This window comes from Psammomys obesus, unplaced genomic scaffold (genome assembly GCF_907164565.1).
Source record: "Psammomys obesus unplaced genomic scaffold, mPsaObe1.curated_primary_1811, whole genome shotgun sequence".
NCBI lineage: Eukaryota > Metazoa > Chordata > Mammalia > Rodentia > Muridae > Psammomys > Psammomys obesus.
Genome location: NW_026589137.1, coordinates 1,943,894 through 1,949,534, shown reverse-complemented (window position 1 = coordinate 1,949,534; position 5,641 = coordinate 1,943,894). Strand labels below are relative to the sequence as shown.

The following is a 5,641-nucleotide window of genomic DNA, read 5'->3' as shown; positions in this document are numbered from 1 at the left end:
ATATATATATATATATATATATATATATATATATATATATATATATAGAGAGAGAGAGAGAGAGAGAGAGAGAGAGAGAGCATTCTACTATGTAGCTCTGGTTGTCTTGGAACTCAACAGTGTAGATCAGGCTGGCTTCAAACTCACAGAGATCTGTCTGACACCAGAGTGTATAGATTCAAGACAAAGGCATTAATTCACAGGCCCAGTTTTTCCCCAGATCTTGAGAAAACAAGTGCATCCCCACTTCCCTTTAGGGCTGTGCTCAATTACCATCTCTTCTCTAAGAAGCTATATAGTTGCCAGAGTCTTCCAGACAGAGACATAGAACAAATCGGAGATTCATGTACATCTAAGAGGAGACATATACTAACAGAATAGACTTACCAAGTCACGACAAATGAAGACGTCTCACAGCAGTCTGTCAGAAAGCTGGATACTCAGAGATGCTGATGGTGAGCTCAGTCTCCTTGGAAAGCCAAGGGTGGGACTCTCAGTTTAAGGAAGGCCAAAAGCCTAAGAACCTAAGGGGCCACTGGTTTAGAGAAGAGCCTAGGTCCAAAGGCCAACAAGCTTTGAGTTCTGATGTCTAAAGCAGAAGGGGAAAATGTCTCTCTTAGCTGTGGGAGAGACCAACATGCCTTCTTTATCTGTTATCTGCAGCCAATTGGATGGTGCACAGCCACACCGAGGGCAGGTCTTCTCTACCTAGTCCACTCAGATTCATACACTAATCTCTGAAACACCCTCAAGACACACCCAAAGCAATGTTTTACTGACTATCTGGATATTTCTTTCTTTTCTTTGCTTTGCATTCCGCGAGACGGTTTCTCTGTGTATGTAGCTCTGGCTGTCCTAGACTTGCTTTGAAGACCACGCTGGCCTTGAGCTCCCATTGATCCACCTGCCTCTGCCTCCCTTAGTGCTGGGATTAAAAGATATTTCTTAAGCCAGATAAACTGATAACTAACATTAACCTCCATACATCACCCATGTGAAACTATGTGTTTTCTAATTTTCTATATTCTATATATTTTCTTTATTGTTCTTTTCACAATCTACATAGATTCTGATTTGCAAGTTTTTATATTGTGCATAATAATATAAAGCATTGGAACATGGGAGGCATTCAACAGATTTTGTACTATGAGATATTAAGTTAATTAGTAATACTTTAAAACCTCCTTACTATAAATATCTCTAACTCTGAGAAAACCATTTTCTCTACTTTGGAAAAGTTTTCTCTAGGGCTGTTCACTTTTTTCCACACACTTTCTATGCTTTTTAAAAATGTTACTTCTACCAAATTGTTACATTATTTTACAGAAATAAACAACAGAATTACACCAGAAACAAAATGGTTTTAATAATATATTAAACATCACCAATGAAATAATTTCAATATTTAGGTTACTCTCATTTCAGGACTGCAAATCAAATTAATGAACATAATATAAAAGGGAAAGAAAAAGGCAATATTAGCAGACATTAGATTTAGTATCATCTGAAATTTAGTATAATCTGAAATTAGATTTAGTATCATCACTTTTTCCTATAATCGTCCACTTTTTAATATAACTAAGTGAACACTAGGATTCACTGGAAAAGGAAGTGTCAGGGGCAAGTTACCTAACTAAAATAAGTGATAGCTTTTACTGCTCTTATGAAAATGACTTTCTTCCAAACACTGACTAGAACCGATAGAACTACACCACAGTTTAAAGTTGCTTATAAAAATGGCAGCTTAAAAATACTGAGCATTTGCAGTTCTTGTTTATTTGCAAATGTATCATCCAATATTGCAACAGAAACTTCTCACTGCCTCACTACCAAACCTCATGGGTGCTACCACGAGAGTGAAATGTAGTCATTTGCAACTTGACTTCTTCTGAGACTGCTGCCAGTTAGTGAACTGTTGTGTCAGTGGCAGGACCTGGTCACACGTTGAGCAAACAAATCTATCACTGTTAAGTGAACGGGTGTTAATAAGGACTTGTGTTTAAAGTAGCTAATATATTTAGATATAAAATGATGTCATAACTGTTCAATTTTTCTCAGCTTTCAAGTTTGAGCTCTGGATAAAGCCTATTGCTAAAAACACAGCTGCATACGTCAGCACGTGCTCTTTCACTGGGATCAGCCCCCACTTTCAGCTTCTCCATTCAATTTTCCTCACACTAATTACAGTATGGTAAGGAGCAAATGAACCTCAGTGCAGGAACTAACATGGCAACTGCACGGGAAGAAAGTGAAATGGCTAAAAGTGATGGACTTGGTTTTGTTTGATTGTATTTAAAGAATTATGAGGTTCTAAAATGTACTATATGAAACTGTGGCTTCTCTGTAAAAGGCAGGCAACCCTCCGAACAGAGGTAGTTTTAAACCCCAAAAGCGTCTCGGTTCCCATTTAGTGTAGTTAGTAGCTAGCCTGAAACTAACTTGAGTGACTTGCTCCAAACCTCTAAGGTCATCTTCAAAGTGCGTTTAAATGATGAGCATCCTAATTTACAGATGGAGAAATGAAGTCAGGTTTACAAACCCCAGTAGACCTCCTTCAGTCTGGCCTGCTCCGCTGCCAGGAGGTTTGGGGCGATGTACAAACATTGCGTATAAAGATAGACACATTTAATGTGACTGGCTTTTAGACTGTTATTAAAACCTAGAAAGGAACCTTAAAGTTCCTCAATATATGTTTATTAAATGGTATTCAATAAAGAAATTCTCCATCTTTTTTTTTCTGTAAATGATAGACTTAAACCTTGTAAGCCTCCAAGAAAATCATTCAACTGTGATTTAAAGAAAAAAAAAAAAAAAAAGCCAAGGCAAGACATTCAGAACTAAGTTAAAAGCTTGGAAGGAAGATAAAAAGGGGGGGGGAGCGTGTTTTTGGCTGAGGAACCAGCAGCGGAGTCTCTGAAGTTATGAGATTCTGAAAGCGGAATGGATCAGGAAGCAGAAAGTAGAAACTGCTAGAGGGCAAGAGACAGTGAGGTTGTGGTTGACAGAGGAGCCCCAGAGGTTCAGGGCAGCAATAGGAAAACCCAGAAAAGATCTTGGAGGGATGACAAAGAAGCACAGGAAAACTGAGTTCTGACTAGGGTCCTAGAAGTAGACAAGCTTATGCTGGAACCAAAAGGACCTCCTAATAGTATAAAGGTACAGAGATAAGAGCGCGCGCGCCAGCACGGGGGTGAAAACCCGGGTGGGCAAAGAGCGAAGCTAGTAGCCCGCCTTGCTGTTCGCGGTGCCGATCCCAACTCCTAGTCGCGCACCCGCGGGTGCAGAAGGCGGGGAAGCTCCTGGAGCCCCTGTGACTTCAAGATCCTGCTTCACCTTGTTTGCCGAGTCCCTGCACCCAGCTGCTCCTCCGCGGGCAACAGCCCTGGGAGGGCCAAAGAGGGAGTCACACAGCGCAGCCTTAGTCCCCTCCTGCTGCGAGGCACAGACACCCGCACCACTGCACCCCCAACCCTGGTCGCCCTGGCCACTTCGCCCGGTCTTCAAGCAGAGGGAGAACGCTTACCCTAACCCGAACGCTGCTCCAGTTATTTGCTGAAGTCCCTGTTCCAGGCTGCCTGGGAATAAGAGCAGAGCTGCCCTGGCCACAGCGGCAGAGCCTCAGCCTGACCTCACCAAGGGGTGGGGGATAGGGGAGGAGAGCCTGAGCCCAGCTGGGAAGGGGAGGGGAGGGGTTGTAGTGGGAGGGGAGCGTGTGGGCGGGGGAAACATGGCGGCAGGGGTGGCCCTGGCGGCGCCTGCGCAGAGGCTGGGGCTAGGACGGTGTGTGGGGTCCGAATTGAACACTCCTCCAAAGAGAAGCAAGGCTGGGCCCGGAAGCAGAATGACTGCCAAGTGGCCCGGAGCCTTTGAAACCAGGACACTTGGGTGTGAGCCCACATGGCTTCTAGTGTCCAGGAGACAGAAGTGAAAACTGTCAAATACCTAGAGACAGCAGTGCATACACTTCTCCAAGGAAGTCACCAAGTGAATCCTGCCAGTCATAAGTACAACTTCTTCAAAGCCACTCCAGAGACCAAGAGAAGAGGATTTTATGAAAGATGTCTCATCACCTCAGTGGGTCCCAAACCTCAAAATAAACCTGTTCTAGGCTTGTACAGCTCATACAGTTCATCACTTTTATAATGATCTTGAATGATCATATCACCTTCCTATTAGAGAACAGAATATTAAGAAAGAGGGAGAACAACTACAAACACAGCAGTTAACATTTTACTGAGTATCTACTGTTACCAGCCCTTTGCTACAAATTCACTGTACTTTCAGAGCTACTCCATGAGGTACATGAAGATTAAGTACGTTGCCCAAGGTAATGAACCAGTAAATGGTAAAGTAGGACCCAGGATGCCAAAGGCTGTGATTCCAGTACACAAATTCTTTTTTTGAGGGGGATGGGGGTGAGGGGTTGGTTTTTCTAGCCCGGGTTTCTTTGTTTAGCCTTGGCTATCCTGGAATCACTTCTGTACACCAGGCTGACTTCGAACTCACAAAAATCTGCCTACCTCTGCCTCCCCAAGTACTGGAATTATAGGTGTGTGCCACTGCACCCAGCTGGCACCCAAACTCTTTACCACTGTACAATTTAATTCTCTGATGAGCTCACTCTTCTAAGTCTTAAATCTTCATTCTTTCTTACTAATTCCATTAACGTAGATCTCAACCGATACAATCAAATTTTAAAAGTCATCTTTCCCTCTGCTTGTTTTCTATTAATTATTTGTCTTCCTGACAGTTGAAGCTTCAAGTCACCTTCTTATATTTCTTTTTTCATAATTTCTAGCTATCATTCTAGACTCCATCATTTCTACTTAAAATTCTAGTCTCAGGCAGGTAAGATAGCTCAGCAGGTAAGGCATCTGCTACCAAGCTTAATGGCCTGAGTTTGACCCACAAGGACTGGTCTCATATTGTAGGAATAGAGAATGAACTCTTTTTTAAATCTCTCTCTCTCTCTCTCTCTCTCTCTCTCTCTCTCTCACACACACAACAGGGTCTCACTATATGGCTCTGGTTGTCTAGTTGTCCCTGGAATCAGTCTGGCCTCGAACTCAGAGATCCTCCTGCCTCTGCCTCCTAAGTGCTAGGCTTAAAGGTGTGTGGCAACACCACCCAGCTTTGCAGGCATTTCTTCTGAATTTGGTTCTCCTCACTACATCATCAGCTTCCTGGGCCAGGGATGATGAGTTACTTCTCTCTGGCAAAAATGTGTTCAACAAAATGACAAACTGTGTCCACAAGGACCAGTAATACCTATTCTAAACAAATCAGACCCTTCTCCAAAGAAGACTGTTACAAAAACAAATAAAGATAGTAAATTAGTCTCTTCTTGCTTATTTCTAACATTTAAAACAATTTAGAAAACGCCCATAAAATCATTAAATTCTGTTAGTCAAGAAAGTGTACATAGTTGGAATGTACCCTTCTACAATGTCTCTTTCAGAATCACTCAGAATTTTTTTTTCTTCTTTCTGTACCATGCTGGTGTGTTGATATAATGTTCTGATGGAATGTATACAATTTACCCTTGTTCATTCAAATACTGATTTCTCTATCTCACTATCTGGTTTCAATCCAGATATTGCATTGTGTTGTTTATTCTAAGCATCACCTGTCTCAAGTTTGT

General features: G+C 42.2%; 1 protein-coding gene across 3 annotated transcripts in view; it reads right to left on the bottom strand.

Moving 5' to 3' along the window:
- Klhl13 (kelch like family member 13) overlaps positions 1-3,665 on the bottom strand; it is a 229,546-nt gene extending 225,881 nt beyond the window's left edge. For 2 of the 3 annotated variants that reach the window (XM_055604989.1, XM_055604993.1), the window contains exon 1: positions 3,524-3,665. The gene's annotated coding sequence lies outside the window, so the exon portion shown is untranslated. Of the gene's footprint in view, positions 1-387; positions 470-3,523 lie in introns of all 3 variants that reach the window. The other variant, XM_055604990.1, reaches the window with a different exon arrangement.
- Between the last annotated feature and the right edge of the window lie 1,976 nt (positions 3,666-5,641).